Source organism: Rana temporaria, chromosome 5 (genome assembly GCF_905171775.1).
Source record: "Rana temporaria chromosome 5, aRanTem1.1, whole genome shotgun sequence".
NCBI classification, from domain to species: Eukaryota; Metazoa; Chordata; class Amphibia; order Anura; family Ranidae; genus Rana; species Rana temporaria.
Window position 1 is genome coordinate 144,615,919 of NC_053493.1, and position 20,663 is coordinate 144,636,581.

At 45.5% G+C, this 20,663-nt stretch overlaps 1 protein-coding gene across 3 annotated transcripts in view; it reads right to left on the reverse strand.

The window, feature by feature from the left end:
* STARD3NL (STARD3 N-terminal like) overlaps positions 1 to 20,663 on the reverse strand; it is a 128,275-nt gene that overhangs the window by 100,540 nt on the left and 7,072 nt on the right. Inside the window, exon 1 of one of the 3 annotated variants that reach the window (XM_040353206.1) lies at positions 660 to 823. The exons of 1 other annotated variant lie outside the window; for it this stretch is intronic. The gene's annotated coding sequence lies outside the window, so the exon portion shown is untranslated. Of the gene's footprint in view, positions 1 to 659; positions 824 to 20,663 lie in introns of those variants that run through there. One more of the 3 variants, XM_040353205.1, reaches the window with a different exon arrangement.

The following is a 20,663-nucleotide window of genomic DNA, read 5'->3' on the forward strand; positions in this document are numbered from 1 at the left end:
AATGTGTGTCCTGGATTAAAGGGATGATGTGGCAACCCTACTTTTCCCTATAAATAATTGATGTGGTCTTCCCCACCGACCGCTGTCACCATCAGAGATGGCAGTAGACTTGTCTGCCCGCAGCGAATGGTGGTCAGACACAATGTAAGAATTTTTCAAATTGACGCGTTATCAATAAAAAATAAAAATAAATGCACTGCTCGTTATATTGATCCCAGTGATTATTGATCATTTATAGGTGTATACGATCTATGAAACCTGTTCCCCCTAATCAATTCTCTGGCACACAGACATCTGTTGGTAAAAATCAATACATTCCGCCAATCAATGCCAAGGTGGAGATCAAGGAGTTCTCTTAATGATCTAATACTAATTTGATCAGCTAGTCACCTCCAATGATCAATACCTGTGTGATGAGCAGAAGACAACAGAGCAGACTGTCCCACCCACAGTGACCCTGTACATTGCTCCACCTTTATCACACCCTATAATCAGCTGTATACACAATACATTGCTATGTCCCTGGTGTTTGCTGGATCATCCCCCTGTCTGTCCAGCACAGGCTCCCCCCGTTGTTTTCTTCCTGCTCTATCCGGCCCCGTAACACACACGGCCCACCATGTCCCTGGGGTGACCTCCCCTCCCCCTCCGCCCCATACCTGTGTCCTGCAGACGTGTGACAGCCTCCTGAGCACCGCTGTGTCCGGGCGGCCTGAACTCCCTCCTTCTGCTAGAAGACAACACAGTGCAGGGTGGGAGAGCTGCCTGGAATCCGGCTATGACATGTGCCTGGCATCCTCCGCCTCCTTCTAGACGTGCCTTCTCTCCAGCAGCCACCAGGGGGAGCAAGTCACTACGTAGATAGAGACTACGTCAGTGCTGGCAGCTGTTGATGTTTTCATAACTCCTGAGTGGTTATCCTGGGATTGTATTCACCACATGTCCTCCCCAAACACAAAACAAAGGACTAAATACATAAATAAATAGACAACCAGAATGTGTGCAAAAGGTATATCATGGCTAATTTATACATTAATGTGTTTTTATAACAACATAATTATACTATAATAATACGATATAATATAATTTAATATATTTATATATACATACACATTATATATATATATATATATATATATATATATATATATATATATATATATATATATATATATATATATATATATATATATATATATATATATATTAGTGCTGTCAAACGATTACAATTTTTAATCGCGATTAATCGCATTAATGTCATAGTTAACTCACGATTAATCTATCTAATTTATGACGAATTTCCCCACAAATATCGCACAATTCTGCAAGTGATTATAATTTATGATCGCTGTTTTCTAGCTGATCTAAAACCATTTTTGACATAAAGGGACACTTTTGGACAATCTACAGTTTTCAGGCAGAAAGAATAGTTTTTATTTTATAAAAGTACATGTAGGGCACTGGGCAGACCACTAGGGACAAGGGGGTGTGTATTTTTTACATACAGTACTGTAATCTATAAGATTACAGTATACTGTGTGTATTGTGTTTGTTTACTTTTTTGAATTTGGCGCCGTTCTCCGTCCCCGTGCGTCGTAACGTCGCAGGGAACGGAGATCGGCGGCACACAGACACTGTGAATCGAGCAAGGAGGACCCGCCAAGCAAGGAGGACCCGCTCGATCACACAGCGGGGTGGCATCGCTGGATCCAGGGACAAGGTGAGTAACTTGCCTGTGAATCCAGCGAGAAGGTAAGCCGCGCCGCGCCGCTGCACACTCTGCACGTCCACCCCGAGCCCCCCCCGCGTTAATCGCGCGACAAAAATATTGACGGCGTTAACATGGGTTTGCGTTAACGCCGTTAATATCGCGTTTAACGCACAGCCCTAATATATATATACATACACATACACACACACACACATATATATATATATATATATATATATATATATATATATATATATATATATATATATATATATATATATATATATATATATATATATATTTTCACATACCTCCCAACCGTCCCCGATATTAAAGGGACTGTCCCCGATTTGGAGCTATGTCCCTCATTCCTCCTCATTTTTCCCTCATGTTGGTCTGATCTATATAAATGTATATAAAATGCACTTTTTAGCTATCAAAAAGTGTTTCCCGGTGCAAAACCTTTCATCTGATTTGTAAATTGCTGCATTTGTAAATTCTAAAAGCCAATATAAAGGAATAGTAGTGGTAAAAAAAAAAAAAACACTTGTGGGTTTAACAAATCTTGTTTTTTTTTTTACAATTCTCCTTTAAGGAGCATGGCAAGGGGTGTGTCCTATGCCTGGATACTTTTGTTGATAGGTGTCCCTCATTCCCATTTCAAAAAGTTGGAAGGTGTGTATTCGGTGCATCCGGAAAGTATTCACAGCGCTTCACTTTATCCACATTTTGTTATGTTACAGCCTTATTCCAAAATGTATTAAATTCATTATTTTCCTCAAAATTCTACAAACTATCCCCATAATGACAATGTGAAATAATTTTGCTTAAAATCTTTGCAATTTAAAAAAAAAAAAAAAGAAATCACATGTACATAAGTATTCACAGCCTTTGTTTAATGCTTTGTTGAAGCACCTTTGGCACCAATTTAAAGCCTCAAGTTTTTTTTTTGAGTATGGTGCTACAAGCTTGGCACGCCTAATTTTGGGCAGTTTCTCCCATTGTTTGCAGGACCTCTTAAGCTCCATCAGGTTTGATGGGGAGTATCGGTGCACAGCCATTTTCAGATCTCTCCAGAGATGTTAAATCTGGTTCAAGCCTGAGCTCTGGCTGGGCCATGCAACGACATTCTCAGAGTTGTCCCGTAGCCACTTCTTTGTTATCTTGGCTGTGTGCTTAGGGTCATTGTCCTGTTGGAAGATGAACCTTCTCCCCAGTCTGAGGTCCAGAGCGCTCTGGAGCAGGTTTTCATCAAGGATGTCTCAGTACATAGCTGCATTCATCTTTCCCTCGATCCTGACTAGTCTCCCAGTTCCTGCCACTGAAAAACTTCCCCACAGCTTTATGCAGCCACCACCATGCTTCACTATAAGGATGGTGTTGGTTACAATATAGGCCACATGCACGCTGTACTGTACCCCAAAGGACACCAGGGAGAAAAAGCAGCTGGAAAATTGTTTTAAAAGCCACATTTCTGCCTGCATGTTTATGCGCGTTGCAGTTAATGCATTCTGTTGGCCAGAATATTATTATTATTTAAAAGGTACTTATATAGTGCCGTCAATTTACGCAACGCTTTTACATATACATTGTACATTCCAGGGCTGGACTCGGACAAAATTGTGGCCCTGGACTTCATCCAGACCGGCCCAGGGCACAACACATCAGGGCACGGTACAGAGCTCAGCACATCAGGGCACAGCACATCAAGGTACAGGGCACAGCACATCAGAGTACAGCACATCAGGGTACACAGACCAGCACATCAGGGCACGGGGCACATCAGGGCACAGGGCACATCAGGGCACAACACGTATAGGGCACATCACATCAGGGTACAGGGCACAGCACATCAGGGCCCATCACAGCACATCAGGGCACACCACATTGAGGCACAGCACATCAGGGCACGGGGGACATCAGGGCACATAGCACATGAGGGCATAGGGCCCATAGCACATGAGGACACGGGCCACATAGCACATCAGGGAACATAGCACATCAGGGCAAAGAGCAGATAGCACATCAGGGCACGGGGCACATAGCACATCAGGACACATAGCACATCAGGGCACGGGGCACATACCACATCAGGACAGGGGGCACATAGCACATCAGGGAACATAGCACATCAGGGCACGGGGCACATAGAACATCAGGGCACAGGGCACATCAGGGCACATAGCTCAGGGCACATGGCACATCAGGGCATATAGCACATCAGGGCACAGAGCACAGGGCACAGGGCACATCAGCACATATGGCACAGGGCACACCAGGACACGGGGCACAGGGCACATGAGGGTACATAGTACATCAGGGCACAGGGCACATCAGGACACGGGGCACAAGGCACATCAGGACACAGGGCACATAGCACATCAGGGCACATCAGGACACGGGGCACAGGGCACATCTGGACACAGGGCACATAGTACATCAGGGCACATGGCACATCAGGGCACATTGTTTTCCAGCCAGCATGCAGAGTAGCGCAGGAAGCGTGTGTAATAAGTTCTCTCTCATGTCACGCTGCGGCTGCTCCCCGCCCCCCCGGCAGCCCCTCCTCTCTTCTCGTCCATCCCGATGATGTCACAAGCAAATGGGGATGGGTGAGAAGAGAGGAGGGGCCGCCGGGTGGCGGGGAGCAGCCGCAGCTTGACATGAGAGAGAACTTATTACACACGCTTCCTTCGCTACTCTGCATGCTGGCTAAATCTCGATCTACCCATCAGGCTCCAGCAGTCGGCGATTGACGGGTAGATTGCCACGGATCTCCGACCGGCCCACTGAGCCATCGGCCCACCGATGGTATCTCCCGGTAATCCCGATGACCAGTCCATTCCCAGTACATTCACATCAGTCCCTACCCTCAAGGAGCTTACAATCTAAGGTTCCTAACTCACATTCAAATACTAAGGCCAATTTAGACAGAAGCCAATTAACCTACCAGCGTGTCTTTAATTTATTATGGCCATTAGAATGTATTGCAGCACAGTCACAGACATGCATAAATGGACAAGTTAATGCGTGTGTGTGTGTTTTTTTTTTCAGCCCAAACACCCCTTTTCAAAAAGCGCAAGTGATGTTTTTCTTTTCTGCTTCTAAATGATCTTTCCTGTAAATGTCTGTAAATGTCAGTGTGCATGGACATTGGACACATGGAGGAGTTTTTGTAAAATAGGCATTTTTGGGCTGCAGTGTGCATGAGGCCTAAAACAAAGTTTTTTTCTGCTTCTCACATGTTCAGTTTTTCACAACTGCTATAACAAAGTTGTCTGTGGTCTAAATTTATAACTGATAACTTTCTGGCCCCTATACACTTCCTCTTATTTTAGACTATAATGCAGCAGTATAGAGGCTGTCTTTCCTTATGCTGCATACACACAATTCATTTTTCGGCATGAAAAAAACAATGTTTTTCGTCATGTAGAAAAAAACGTAGTTTTTTCCAACTTCATCATTAAAACGACATTGCCCACACACGATCGTTTTAAAAAAATGCTCTAGCAAAGCACAGTGACGCACAACACATACGACAGGCACTATAAAGGGAAAGTTCCATGCGGATGACGCCACCCTTGGGGCTGCTATAGCCGATTTCCTGTTAGAAAAGATGATTAGCGCTTTTCTGTCTGTTACAGTGTGATGAATGTGCTTACTCCATTACGAATGGTAGTTTTACCAGAACGAGGGCTCCCGTCTCATAACTTGCTTCTGAGCATGCGCGGGTTTTTAACGTCGTTTTAGCCCACACACGATCATTTTTTACAACCCGAAAAACGACTTAGTTTAAAACGTCGTTAAAAAATGCAGCATGTTCCAAAAAAAAAAATTGGCGTTTTTCAGAACCCGAAAAATGATGTTAAGCCCACACACGATCATTTTAAATGACATTTTTTAAAAACTTATTTTTTTTCATGCCGAAAAATGATCGTGTGTACGCGGCCTTAGGCCAGCCACCGTTGGGTATTCTCACAAAATGACAGCAATAGGGATTAGCTCAGATCCCAGTAAACCCACCTCAGTGTTTCTGCCATGGAAGTTGTCACCAGTTCTAGGCCAATCATAAAGCCTCGTTCACACCACATGTGCATGAAAACTGATGGGAAAACCATGCAGATTTCACTTGCAGAGACATCAGTTTACATCATATTTTATGCACACTGACATCAGTTTTTGCTTGTCAGTTATGTGCCCTATTCACACCAATGTTGATGTCATGTCTGCTTTTTCCCATGCAGAAAACTGCATACACGTTGCAGATTCCTGCACAGACAAATCTGCATGTGATACAAGTGTTGTAAACAGGGTACATAGAGAACAATATTTTTTTTTATTTTTTATTTTTTTTTGTGCCCTTGTAGAATGCATGCAGAAAAACTGACATCTCTGCACCATGGTGTGAATGATCCCTAAGTGGCGAAGGTATTCCCCATCTCACAGCTATACATATACTGTACATGGCACCTGATTGGTCCAGTACAGTGACAGCTTCCTGGTGGGCTTGTTCAGGGGGATTTGGACTAAGATCTTAAAAAGCCCAAACTCCTCCCTAGTCAGCAGGAAACCCTGATTTATTTTTGTCAATGCATTTTTTTTTTTTTTGTCAGTCATTTCCTCGTAGCACAAACAAGTTCATACAGAGTACAGTGGCCCAGGCAGTGTCAGTGATACTAAAATAAGGAACAATTGTTTGTGTTAGTGGTTGTAAAATAAGGAACTGTTGATGTCAGTATCAGTAAAATGAGCACCAATCATTGGGGTCAGAGGTAGTAGAGTGATGTCTCGTACACATGACCAGTTTTGGGAAGCACTGCGGTGGAGCATACACATGGCCGGGATTCCCGGCTAAAGCGCTCACCGCAGTTTTCCCGACGGGAAAACCTCTGGTGTGCACACGGGGGAAAGTGACCGAGCAGGTTCTCAGTTTTCCCACCGGGATTCCCGGCGGACTTCTTAGCGCCAGTAATCCCGATTGCTGCTGTCAATGGTACTAAATACACCAATTGTTGATTTTAGTGGTACTAAAGTTGGTGTCCGTGGGATAAAATGAGCCTAGATTATTGCTATCAGTGGCAAAATAAGAGCCAATTAACAGTGTCAGTGGAATAAAGTGAGCCCCAAATCATTTGTGTCAGTGGAGTTAAAAAAGCACCAAATCACTGGTGTCAGCAGAAATAAATAGGTTCCTAAAGCTGGTGTCGTGGGACCCAACATGGTCCCGGAACCAGGAACACTGCGTGGCACGCGCGCACCGGCCAGGTAGGCCATCACGCCGGGGGGCCGTGATGTGGTCACCCTAAAGGTGGGTGCCACACTGGACGAAGAAGACCCAGAACCAATGGCGTCTGCCTCATAAATACCCCTCCCCAGTGAGGACAAACACTCCTGATTGGCTGCTGGGAAACAGCACCCAAACCTTGACTCCACTGCTGCCACCTGCAGCACCGGGGCTGGAAGAACACCCCGGTACAACAGAAAAAGCCCACAGCACAGCCAAGCGGAGACAGAGACCTTGTTTTGCACTTAACAATCTGGATCAAAGTTTAACTACACTCTGGTCTACCCCTTAAATTTAAGTAGCACCAGTACCATAAAATACACATGCGCTACAAGAGCATGATCCAATTTGCTACAGAAGGGGAAAAAATTCCTTCCTGATACCCCGAGAGGCAATCAGATTTTCCCTGGATCAACTTTACCTAAAAATGTTAGTACCCAGTTATATTATGTACATTTAGGAAAGTATGCAGGCCTTTCTTAAATCAATCTACTGAGCTTGTAAAACAACAGACCCAAATAATTAAGACAACATTGGCTGCTTGAGGCCGAACGTATGTCACTAATTAGGTCAGGGGAAAAGGGAAGGGGATTTTGGTGGGGACTTTTCACGGCACTGGTTGGAAACGGTATGATAAAAAGTAACAATGTTTATTTAACATAAAACAAGTATCATAAAACAACATTTAGGGACAGTCCCCACATTGCACATCAGAAAGCCATAAACAAACTGTGTCTGAATGTAAGGAGTCGATGACCTTGACCGGTTTCGCGGTAGTTTACCGCTTCTTCAGGAGGAGATTTTCTACAAGATATGCATAAAACATATAAATATACAAGCAAATTATACAATAAATGTAAACATTATGTAGAAAAATCCAAGCAGCACGCTATATAATGGAGCAGAGAACTCACCCAGACTGGTCATATGATCAAGCTCGGAGCCCGGTTAAAGCCTTCTTTGGCGCATGGAGGGGGGGTTTTAGAGGGGAAAAAAAAGAGGAGACAAGGGGGATAGCAGTCAAATATGGTGTGGATGGATGGGTGGGAGGGAGGGGGGGGAAGGGGGAGAATTAGACTGGAAGGAAGGAAAAGAAAGAAGGAGATGAATAGTGTGAAAGTGTGACGAAGAGGAAAAAAGGGGGGGAAAGTATGAAGGACAAGGGGGGGGAGGAAGGGGGAAAAAGGGAAAGAGGTGGGTAAAGGAAATCGGGGGGGGGGAAGGTCAAGGAATGGGTAGTATAAATCAAGAAAGGTGGGGGGGGAGGGAAAGGGAAAGGTGAGAGGAAAGGGGCGGGGAGTGTCAGTGATAGAGTGATGGGGGGGGTTGGGGGGGGGTTGTTTGGTTGTGAATTAGCAAGGAAAAACCGATCACCAAACAAACAATAAGGAGACCCGAATGGGTCCTTACCCATTCGGGTCTCCTTATTGTTTGTTTGGTGATCGTTTTTTTCTTATCCCTGGTTCTCCTGGATACCCCCTTCACTTCCCCAGACACCCCACTTTCCATTTTCACTCCGGTTATTTTGTATGTATTCACAACCACTACCCATCACTTCACAACCGCTCCTTTTCCTTCCCTCCCCTCCCCCCCCCCTTTTTTTCCTAACGTATTATCCTACCCCTTTCTCTCCCCTCTCTCTCCCCCCCTTTTTTCCATTTTTCCCCTCCCACACCTCTTACACCTATCCTTGCTAATTCACAACCAAACAACCCCCCCCATCACTCTATCACTGACACTCCCCGCCCCTTTCCTCTCACCTTTCCCTCCCCCCCCCCCACCTTTCTTGATTTATACTACCCATTCCTTGACCTTCCCCCCCCCCCCGATTTCCTTTCCCCACCTCTTTCCCTTTTTTCCCCCTTCCTCCCCCCCCTTGTCCTTCATACTTCCCCCCCTTTTTTCCTCTTCGTCACACTTTCACACTATTCATCTCCTTCCTTCTTTTCCTTCCTTCCAGTCTAATTCTCCCCCTTCCCCCCCTCCCTCCCACCCATCCATCCACACCATATTTGACTGCTATCCCCCTTGTCTCCTCTTTTTTTTCCCCTCTAAAACCCCCCCTTTCCCCCCCCCTCCCTCACCCTTCCCCTTCCCTTATTCCCCTCACTTCCTGTCACTTAGATACACTACCCCTATGCACCCACTGGTGACCCTTATCTCATTAATTAAACTGATCATTCTTTTGCATATACTTTATCAATCTTATCCCTCACTTCAATAGAGCCCGTCCTAAATAAAAATCCCCCTCCATGCGCCAAAGAAGGCTTTAACCGGGCTCCGAGCTTGATCATATGACCAGTCTGGGTGAGTTCTCTGCTCCATTATATAGCGTGCTGCTTGGATTTTTCTACATAATGTTTACATTTATTGTATAATTTGCTTGTATATTTATATGTTTTATGCATATCTTGTAGAAAATCTCCTCCTGAAGAAGCGGTAAACTACCGCGAAACCGGTCGAGGTCATCGACTCCTTTCATTCAGACACAGTTTGTTTATGGCTTTCTGATGTGCAATGTGGGGACTGTCCCTAAATGTTGTTTTATGAAACTTGTTTTATGTTAAATAAACATTGTTACTTTTTATCATATCGTTTCCAACCAGTGCCGTGAAAAGTCCCCACCAAAATCCCCTTCCCTTTTCCCCTGACCTAATTAGTGACATACGTTCGGCCTCAAGCAGCCAATGTTGTCTTAATTATTTGGGTCTGTTGTTTTACATACTAAATGGGATGTAGGCACCTGTTCACCTTGTATACTTTTATTTTAAAAGAGGCCATACTCACCCTTTTCTTCAATCTACTGAGCTTGTCAGAACCACCTCTGGAGGGAGTCTGTTTCACATTTTCACAGCTCTTACTGTGAAGAAACATTTCCGTATTTGGAGATGAAATCTTTTTTCCTCTAGACAGAGTGCCTCCTTGTTTTTTGTGTTGACCGTAAAGTGAATAACTCAACACCAAGTTCACTATATGGACCCCTTATATATTTGTACATGTTGATGTCCCCCCTTATTCTCCTCCTCTCGAAAGAGAATACATTCAGTTCCTCTAATCTTCCCTCATAGCTGAGCTCCCCCATGCCTCTTATCAGTTTGGTTGCCCTTCTCTGCACTTTCTCCAGTTCCCCGATATCCTTTTTGAGAACTGGTGCCCAAAACTGAAATGCATATTCCAGATGAGGTCTTACTAATGATTTGTACAGGGGCAAAATTATATCTCTCTCTCTCTGGAGTCTATACCTCTGTTAATACAAGAAAGGACTTTGCTCGCTTTGGAAACCGCAGCATGGCATTGCATGCCATTATTGAGCTTATGATCTACCAACACCTCCAGATCTTTCTCCGCTACGGATCCCCCCAGTTGTACTCCCCCTAGTATGTATGATGCATGTGTAGCGGGGTCATTCTGCCAGAGTCCAGTGGCAGGTCTTTCCCCGCTGGAACTTTACCTACGCCTGTAAATATGTTGGATACATTTACACAAGTTATGCATTACGGGACTACAAGTAGCAGGAGATATGGACTCCATTGACTCGTAGGAGAAATGGACTACATTTCCCGCAATGCTTTGCCCTCCAGGAGGATGTGACGTTTAGCTCGGACCATTGAGGGAGGTTACTTAAGGGAGGGGAGTGGCGCTCTTTCGCTGTCTCGGGACCGGCCTTCTCTCCTGTGCGGAGCTGCAAGCGGAGACACCTGTGCGTCTAGGCCAGAAGCCTGGGCCTAGATTTGCTGAGAGACCAGCCATCCAGACGGAAGCAAGATCCCACGCCAGTGTTCCCGGAGTTGAAGAGGCAGCCCAGCTGACAACTGTAGCAGTGGAACGCTCTCGTCTGGGACCCTGTGTGCCGTGGAACAGCAGCTCATCCTGAACCCCGAGGAGAAATCGGGCGGTTCGGCCCGTTGGGTGAGAAAGCACTTGCTCGGCTTCTAAATCCCTAGTCATAGACATCCTGTGTGTTATTTCCTTTTCTTAACCGCTACCTGTGGATTACAATTTAACGTGCACCTACCGGCCGCTACGAAACATTGACTACTTAGAGCGACTGCTCGTTAGGGGCGCTCGCAAATATAATCTGACTTTAAATTTAGGCGAATGGTACCATTCTTAGGTTCAGAATATCTTACTAATCTACTTTAATTGCTGATTCTTGCAAGGGCCCTTGCGAATCAGGTCGAGTTATTGCTGATTGGTTGCGTTGTGTTAAACTCCTATGACTGTTATTTCAGAGTTTCTTACAGTAAACTTACCCCTTCTATTTCCAAGTTTATTCACTGTGTGGAGTATGTTTTTTTTTCTTGCTCAAAGGGGTCGTACCATTTCAGTAAGTAATTTACTGTCATTTGTTATTGCATATTTTGGTTCAGCTATTGTGACTCCAGCCCAGCAGGGGTCACCATACCTCATTACCAAACTTCTGATGTGTCAAGGGAGGGTTCAAGCTATTTAAACAGGGGTGAGTTGAGCCAAAGAGAGTAGATCCCAAATCAATCAGCGGCTCATTCGGGGGTAGCGCTACACGTGGGGGCTCGTCCGGGATTTATACTTCTCAAGTCACCTATTATTCCCTAAGACTGAACCTTACCCTTATCATTAGCAATCATGGATAAAGCTGCTGCAGCCGAGTGGTGTAAGGCTGCATTCACATCTGAGCGACAGCCGCGATCGCGTGTAGCCGCGAGTACAAAACTTTCACTTTTTTTTTTTTTCTCTCAAAGTCTTCCCATTGCTGTCAATGGGAAAACGCCTATGTTGCCTGAAAAAAAGGGTCCGGGACTTTTTTTTCAGGCGACAGGCGTTCGGCGTCTATGAGATGTGAACCATCTCCATAGACAGCAATGGGAATTCTCCCCTCGAGCGACAGAAGCGTCCGGCGTCAGGCGTTTTGTCGCTCAGGTGTGAATGGGGTCTAAAGCCTAAAGTATCCAGTTAAAGCAAGACTTAGTGGTTGAGGTACAGGGAGAAGTTTGGGACAAGAAACAAACATGCACTGTCCTAGAAGCCCTTTCCCAGGGCTGGAATTTTTGGGCGATTCAAGTAGAGGTGGACAAGACTAACCCACACACCTATGCCTTATGTGAATGGCGAACTAAAGTCCCAGATTTCCTGAAAGTACCTAGTGTAAAGACCACCAACGGCAAAGAACTTTTCTTGATACACCCTGAACAAACGCTGGATGATTCTTCCTCCTCTGGGATGACTCCCTCCACCTCTTCTGGCACAAGGAGCGGCCAAGATCCCCTTCAAAGATCTCAACCCGGATCTATGTGCCGTTTTGGGAGAAATTGTGGCCCAATGTAAGAAGGATTCCACAGACTGTATAATTTCAGGATATAGGAAACTCAGGGCTTTATCAGGAAGACACCCTGTGCCCTCTTCAGAAGATGGGTTCGAGGAATGGATGGATCAAGCCACCCAAGCTTTGGAAGTATGGGAATCCCAGAGAACAACCAGACACAGAGAATAATGGAGAGTCTCAGGGGGCCAGCATTAGAAGCCATACGTAATCTTAAGCTCAGCAAAACCAATTGTACCACTCAGGATTACTTGGATGTCCTACAGAGTGTGTTTGGGAGATTTGAAGACATCAGTGAACTCCGCTGTCAATTGGAGCACTGTTTTCAAAAGAAGGGAGAAAAACTATCTGACTTTGTTAGTCACCTGGACAAAATCCTGCATCGGATGCTGTTGAAGAAAGGGATAAAGCCACAAGATGTGGACGAAACCCGCTTTCAACAAGTGATTAGAGGAGCCCAACCCATAGACCCAATTGTTCTCCTATTAAGGACCCAAAAGGGAAGTGGAGTGTTGAAGTATCCTGACCTGATCCGGGTCATTCAACAGGAAGAGGATCTTTTGGACCAAAAGAACAAATACCAAGCCACGGACGTTTCCGCCCGGGGGCGTATAGTGGCCACCGAGGATAGTGACCCTCGGGTCGAGCTCTTAGAGGCGAAAGTGTCCCAAATGACAGAGGTAATCGCTGTCTTGTCGGGTCAAACAGAGTTCTCCCCGTACCAATCTAGAAGAGAGAGAGAAGAGAAGCCTACCTACAACCTTCACAACTCACAGAACAAACAAAAGAAACCTAATACCTGTTTCAACTGTGGAGGGATAGGACACTTCAAAGAAGTTTGCCCCAGTCTGGTAAACACTTACCAACCAACCTCCCAACCGGCGGAAAACTTCAGAGGGCCCCGGTGAGAGAGCCAACCAGGGACCCACCTACTACAACTGACTTTAATGTGAGACACAAGAAACGACCAAGGGAAAAAACCCCTCCCAGAGCGCCCCTCAATTCACGCCCAAGTGACCAGGAAAGGCCTAAAAGAGGCGCTCACAAAGAGAGAGTGAGAGTCCGGGTTACCATGGAGAAAGAGAAAACCACGCTTCGAAAATTCCCTGAGAATCTAGTGGGGCCCTCCCCTTTAGTGCCTATTCAAGTGGAAGGAGTCTACACCAGCACCCTCTTGGATACTGGGGCACAAGTAACTCTTTTATACCGAGACTTCTACGATCGGTATCTCTCTCACCTGCCTTTACTGAAGTTAGACGAACTGGAGATATGGGGCATTGGGACTCAAAGCTTCCCTTCCCTTACAGGCTCCGCCGAGACGTTTGATACCTTGGCTATAGTCTGCCCTCGGCCCCCAGGGGCCCACAAGAGCTCCCTTATCATAGGGACAAACACAGCTTTGGTCCGGAGACTCCTGACTCCACTGACCGGAAGGGAAGGGGTCTCAATTCAAAGAGTCCACCCGATGCTAAGGAGGGTGTTCCACCAGCTGGTGATGGAGAGAAATGCACACGAAGGAGTAGGAAGGATCTGGCGGATAGGGAAGTCCATAAGAACCCTACAGCCTGGAGAAGTGACCTGCCTCCGGGCCTCAGTAAAGCTCACCTGGTCCCAGTCAGGCCCATTTCTCATCCTTGAACCTGACCCAGCTGGATCCTCGGAGGGATTGGAGATGATACCCAAGGTGGTTCCACTGAAAGTATTGGATAAAAATCATGGGTGGGTGTCCATAAACATCTGGAACTCCACCCCAACCCTGTGAAGATGCCGGCCAGGGTACTATTGGGTCGAGTGCATCAGGCCATCCCTGTTGACTCTTCGGATCTGGGGGGCGACGAAAATACAGGAGGACCAAAGAAGGACCCCCAGCCTGATGGTGCTGAACTTTCACCAGAATGGAAGGAGAGGATGGAGGCCCAACTGGGTAGATGGCAGAAGATCTTCTCCAAGACAGAATTTGATGTTGGATGTGCCAAGAGCGCCACTCACCGAATTCAACTAAGAGAAGACAAAACTTTTAGGGAGCGAGTCCGAAGAGTCCCCCTAACAGATCTAGAAGACCTCAGAGAACAACTTGCGAAGTTGAAGAGGGCTGGAACCATCCGAGAATCCAGGAGTCCCTATGCTTCCCCCATAGTAGTAGTGAGAAAGAAAAATGGCTCCCTGAGGCTGTGTATTGACTATAGAACTCTCAACAAAAGAACCATTCCTGACCAGTACACCACCCCTCGGATTGAGGATGCGCTACAGAGTCTGTCAGGGGCTAAGTGGTTCAGTGTTATGTACTTGAAGAGTGGTTATTACCAAATCCCCATGCACCCAGAAGACAGAGAGAAAACGGCTTTCATCACCCCAGTGGGGTTCTTCGAGTTCAATCGTATGCCTCAGGGACTATCGGGCGCTCCGGCCACTTTTCAGAGATTGATGGAGAGAACTGTGGATGACATGAATCTGATAGAAGTGTTGGTGTACCTGGATGATGTCATTGTATTCGGAAAAACGCTGGAAGAACATGAAAAGAGATTGGAAAAGGTGCTGAAGCGGCTACATTTATTTATTTATTTATTTATTTATTAAAATGCTTATAAAACACAGCGCAGTCTTACACACGTGCCTCGATGCGCTGGCGGGATAAAAACAGAACAGAAAAGGGGCAAAAACTACATCGACCAAACAAGTGACAATAAAACAATAACAATCAGCGAATAAAAAATATAAAACATACAAAGCTAAATATATAAAATGTTTGAGCTATCAGAATACTTAAAATTTAAGTCACCCCGAAAGCCTGGATATATAGCCATGTTTTTAACAATCTCCTAAACTTTAGGAGATCATTTTCCAGTCTTATATGAAGGGGCAAGGAGTTCCAGAACTGAGCTCCTTGAACTTCCAGGGTCCTCCCACCACATTTGTTTTTAGCAAATTTGGGGATGTTCAACAAAGCCAAATTCTCAGACCGCAGCGATCTAGTAGGCACATGTCTGATGAATTTTTCTCTGAGATAGCCCGGTCCAAAACCATGGATGGCCTTATGCACAAGACACCCCGTCTTAAACTGAGCCCGTTGTGCCACGGGCAGCCAGTGTAAGGCTTGTAGGGATGGAGTGATGTGATCGTACCGGCCCACGCCCGTGAGTAACCTGGCAGCCGCATTCTGCACCAGCTGAAGCTTGTGCAAGATGTTCTTAGACACACCCATATACAGGGCATTGCAATAATCAAGTCGGCTACCAACCATTGCATTGACCATAGAGATTTTGTCAGAGTCCTCGATAAAGCGAAACGTAGATCTCAGGAGTCTCAAGTGGAAGTGGCATACACTTACCACATGATTCACCTGGCTACGCAATGCCAACTTAGAATCAAGGATAACCCCCAGGTCCCTGACTTTAGAGACTGGTACCGGACTCGGTTTAAAGGAGTCTGGCCAGTCGGGCATCTTACTAGGGCAATCATGGTTACTGAAGATCATAGTTTCAGTTTTGGAGCCATTAAGCTTGAGGTAATTGGCTCCCATCCAGGTTCTAATCTCCTCCAAACAAGAGGCAAGATCAACCTGCCTCTCGTTGGTCCTGGGGAGGCGGAAGTATATCTGGGTGTCGTCTGCGTAGACGTGGAAGAGAAGGTTATGGCGGCGTATGATGTACAACAATGGTCTCATGTAGATAACATGACGAAGGCTTTAAATTGTTCCGGGAAAAGTGCCAGTTTTATCAATTCTCTGTTCACTACTTGGGACAGATAGTCTCTGCAGAAGGGATATCCACAGATCCAGAGAAATTGGAGGCAGTTACCTCCTGGCCTAAACCCACCAATGTAACAGAGCTACGGTCATTCTTGGGATTCTGCTCCTACTACAGGAGGCTTGTTGAAGAATTCACAAAAATTGCTAAACCCCTTAATGAACTATTGAAGACAGAGGAAGAAGATAACCCTCCAGAATCTACAAAGTTAACAAAACTCCACGCGGGCCCTCGAAAGTCCAAAGAGTCTATTTGTGACCAATGGACCCCTGAATGTGAAGAGGCCTTTGTCCAACTTAAAAAGAACTTGACAACCGCCCCTGTTCTAGCCTATGCAGATACATCAAAACCTTATGAGTTACATGTGGATGCCAGTAGAGAGGGGCTGGGGGGAGTGTTTTATCAAGAACACAGCGGTTGCCTACGCCCAGTGGCCTATGTGAGTAGGAGTTTAACCCCATCTGAGAAGAATTACCCTACTCATAAACTTGAATTTCTGGCATTAAAATGGGCTGTTGTAGATAAACTGAGAAACTATCTGTATGGAGCCGAATTCGAGGTGAAAACTGACAACAACCCACTAACCTATCTGTTCACCACAGCCAAGCTGGATGCAATGGGACATTGATGGCTGGCAGCCCTCTCAAGCTTTAATTTCGGTCTGAAGTACCACCCCGGAGTGGGAAACAAAGATGCAGATGCTCTCTCCCGGAGGCTACATGGTCCAAAAGCCCTGGAGAAAGAATGGACCCAAATATCTTCCGAAGGAGTAAGGGCACTGTGCCAGGGAACTGAGCTGCAGACGAAGGGAGGGTCCCGAGCTGAAGAGATAGGAATCCTGACGACAGGAGTGCCTAAATACTATTGTGATATAGCTCAATTAAAAAAAGTGATCTACCACAACTAACCAAGAAGGAACTGAGGCATGACCAGAAGGAAGATCCTCTGGGTAAATTGGTTTTAGGGGCTTTAGAGAAACAGGATCCGAGGACGATCCTGACCAGTTCTTCATGAGGAGCACGGCTGATGCATAAAGAATGGAGCAAATTGCAGCTCCATCAAGGGGTGGTCTACCGAAGGGGCCCCTCTGATGGCCCCGAAGACAGATGGCAGATGTTCCTACACAGTAAACATCGGGAGGTTGTACTAACTGCGTTGTACGAACAGCATGGCCATCTGGGCCCCGAAAGGACTTTTCAGTTGGTCAGAGACAGGTTCTACTGGCCCGGCATGAGGGCTGATGTTGAGGGATATTGCCATTCTTGCATCCGGTGTATCCAACGTAAGACTCTGCCTCGGCAAGCTGCCCCATTGGGCCACCTTCAAAGTCAGGGCCCGCTGGAGCTAGTGTGTATCGATTTCCTTTGTGTGGAGCCTGATATGAGTGGGATAGGAAATGTCCTAGTGGAAACTGACCACTTCACCAGGTATGCCCAAGCATACCCAACTAAAGACCAAAAAGCCTCCACAGTAGCCAAGGTCTTGGTGGAAACGTTTTTTGTCCATTATGGACTGCCCCAACGAATCCACTCTGATCAAGGGAGAGACTTTGAGAACAAGCTAGTACAAAAACTGTTGGGCCTCCTGAAAATGGATAAAACCAGGACTACCCACTATCACCCTCAAGGGGATGCCCAACCCGAATGCTTTAACAGGACTCTTTTGAACATGTTGGGGACATTGAACTCAGAGGAAAAGCAACATTGGAGCAAACACATTTCGGCCATTGTACACGCATACAACTGTACCACAAGTGACACAACTGGATATTCCCCATACCGGTTGATGTTTGGGCGAGAAGCTCGACTGCCTGTTGACCTGGCTTTTGGATTGTCCTTAGACCATACTTCTGCAGCCTCTCACAAAGGCTATGTGGATCGTTTGAGAAGGAGCTTGAAGTTGGCCTACAAGAAGGCACATGTTAGTTCTGAACAACAGGAACAGAGGAATAAGAGGAACTTTGATTTGAAGGTTCGAGTTCAGGATCTACAGCCAGGAGATTGAGTTTTACTGAGAAACCTGGGTGTTCCAGGGAAACACAAACTGGCTGACCGCTGGAAGTCTCAGCCCTATATCGTATGTAAGAAACTACCTGACCTTCCCGTGTACCAGGTCAGACCTGAAGGGAGTGTGGGCCCTCTAAAGACCTGGCACAGGAATCATTTACTGCCTCTCACTGAAGCTGTTAGACTACCCTCGGTCTCTGACCCCCTGGATCCACCTTCTACATCCAGATCCTATGGGCCAGTTACTAGGTCTCAAATAGTACATCCAGAATCTGATGGTGAGGAGTCCAAAGATGAATGGATAGGGTCAGAGTGGTTATGGTCCTCTCAACATTCAGAACACTTCGTTCCTGCCCTCATCTGAAGCGACCAGTGGTGGGGCACTTCCGCCAAAGGCCCCTGAATTCATACCTCAGAGTGTACTTGATGAAGGACAATAAGAAGACATTGATCTGTATTCTACAGAAGGCTTTATGGAGGCCTCCAGCCCACCTAATGTAGATCCCAATGACTCAGAGGATATGGAATCTGTTGTGTCAGACACAGAAGATGATGCCGCTCCCCAGGACCTGGAAATAGATCCAGCACTTCCTAACTCCACAAGACCGGAAGAACCCAGAGAAAAGAGAGTAATTCATCCCCCAAAGAGACTGACTTATAGCCAATTAGGAGTGTGTTCAGAAGAGACTATTTTCACCTCAAAAAGATCTGATGCTTTAAATGACCCTCCAGTTGCCAATTTAGTGGAGGTCAACCCCTGCTCACCCCTGGCACATCTGAATTCAATACCCTTGTGTTGGCTAATAGTGGACTGGGTTGCTTGCCCATACCCGATGAGTGGTGGGAGGATCCCCTGTCCACTCTGTGTCAGTTGATGAATTGCTTTGCTCTGAGTAATGCCTTGCATGTCCTAACAACCTTTTTTTTTTCTCTGCTTGTATCTTGAAAAGTATGTATCAGGTTAACATTCAGGGGTGGGGTGTAGTGGCGCTTGCAAATAACTAAAATATAATAAAAAATATAATAACAATTCCTGTTGATAAAATATTTCTCCAAAGATAATAAGAACAGATCCAAATAACTGATGGGTAAATCCGCCACCTGCTGTGGGTCTAAATATGTTCCACTCTAAATATGTCCAAGAATACCACCCAACATTAATAAAAAAATGTGGAGGGTACTAAGAGTGGAATAATAATAAATACCTGATCAGGTAAACAGACGTGCCAAACTCAGCACAATGTTAATAAAAAACATATATTCACCATAAAAAAATTCAGATAATAATGGCAATAATAAATAATAAATAAATACAATAAAATAAGTGAAAATCCATAAAGGTGCTTCATCCATTAAAAGTGCATAGTGCAATACTCTGTGAAATAATAGTGAATTAATATCCCCAAAAAATTATAAATTATGTAGACAGATTCCTGAAAATAAAATGATCAATAACATGCACAGGTGGGCATGAAAACAATCTTTCTGCAGTGAAAGTGTCCCAAATGATCCACCAAGGAATCAAACACAATCCAGTGTAGTAATGAACGTGTCCAGTGCACAAACGTGCAAAAAATGAATAATAAATATTGGTCCAAAATAATCAATCAATAATTGTTCTTAAGTGCATAAGTGCTCCAAAAGATCCATAAATAATAACTTTAGTGCTTGATGATGAGCATGCATACGTGCTTGTAGATACAAACGCCAGGCTTCCCACAGTGTATAGCAGATTGTTTGTGCCAGCCCCTTACCTTAAGAAGGCTTGTAATTAAGCCTATAAGAAATGCTGCTTAGTGCAAGTCCCACAGCCAGCCTGCTGATCCAATCCCATATACGAAGGCTCACGGGGTTAAACGATGTCACTCAAACAAAGAATAAGGGAAGCCTCCATAGCATAAAATCATTTGTGATTTATTAGTAAAAAAACAAGTAAACACTCAGGCCCCGTACACACGACAGAGGAACTCGACGTGCTTGGCACGTCGAGTTCCTCGTCGAGTTTTGGGATGAAGCCGCCGAGGAGCTCGGCGGGCCGCCTTCTCCCATAGAACAACGAGAAAATAGAGAACATGTTCTCTATTTTCTCGTCGAGCTCCTCGGCGGCTCCATCGATCCAAAACTGTACAGACGACAGTGTTTCTCGGCAGAATCCGGGTTTTGACCGAGTTTCTCTGTGAATTCTGGCGAGAAACTCTGTCGTGTGTACGGGGCCTCACAGACAGCTCTGAAACTTCAGCGTGTGTAACAACATGTGTCTCTGCTCTGTGGCCGCGAGCAGATGACATCACCAGCAACCCTCCTTCTTCCTCACGCGTATCGTGACAGCCAAACGTCACTTAATCATTGTCACCTATGACCTTAACATACAACCAGAGCTTTAGATTAAAGCATATTCATGTGTTAGAATTCCCAGTCAAAGTCCAGACCTATATCCAATTGAGAATCTGTGGCAAGACTTAAAAATTGCTGTTCACAGTCACTCTCCATCAAATCTGACAGCGCTTGAGCTATTTTGAAAAGAAGAATGGGCAGAAATTTCACTCTAGATGTGCAAAGCTGGTAGAGAAATCCCTCAAAAGACTTGCAGCTGTAATTACAGAGAAAGGTGGTTCTA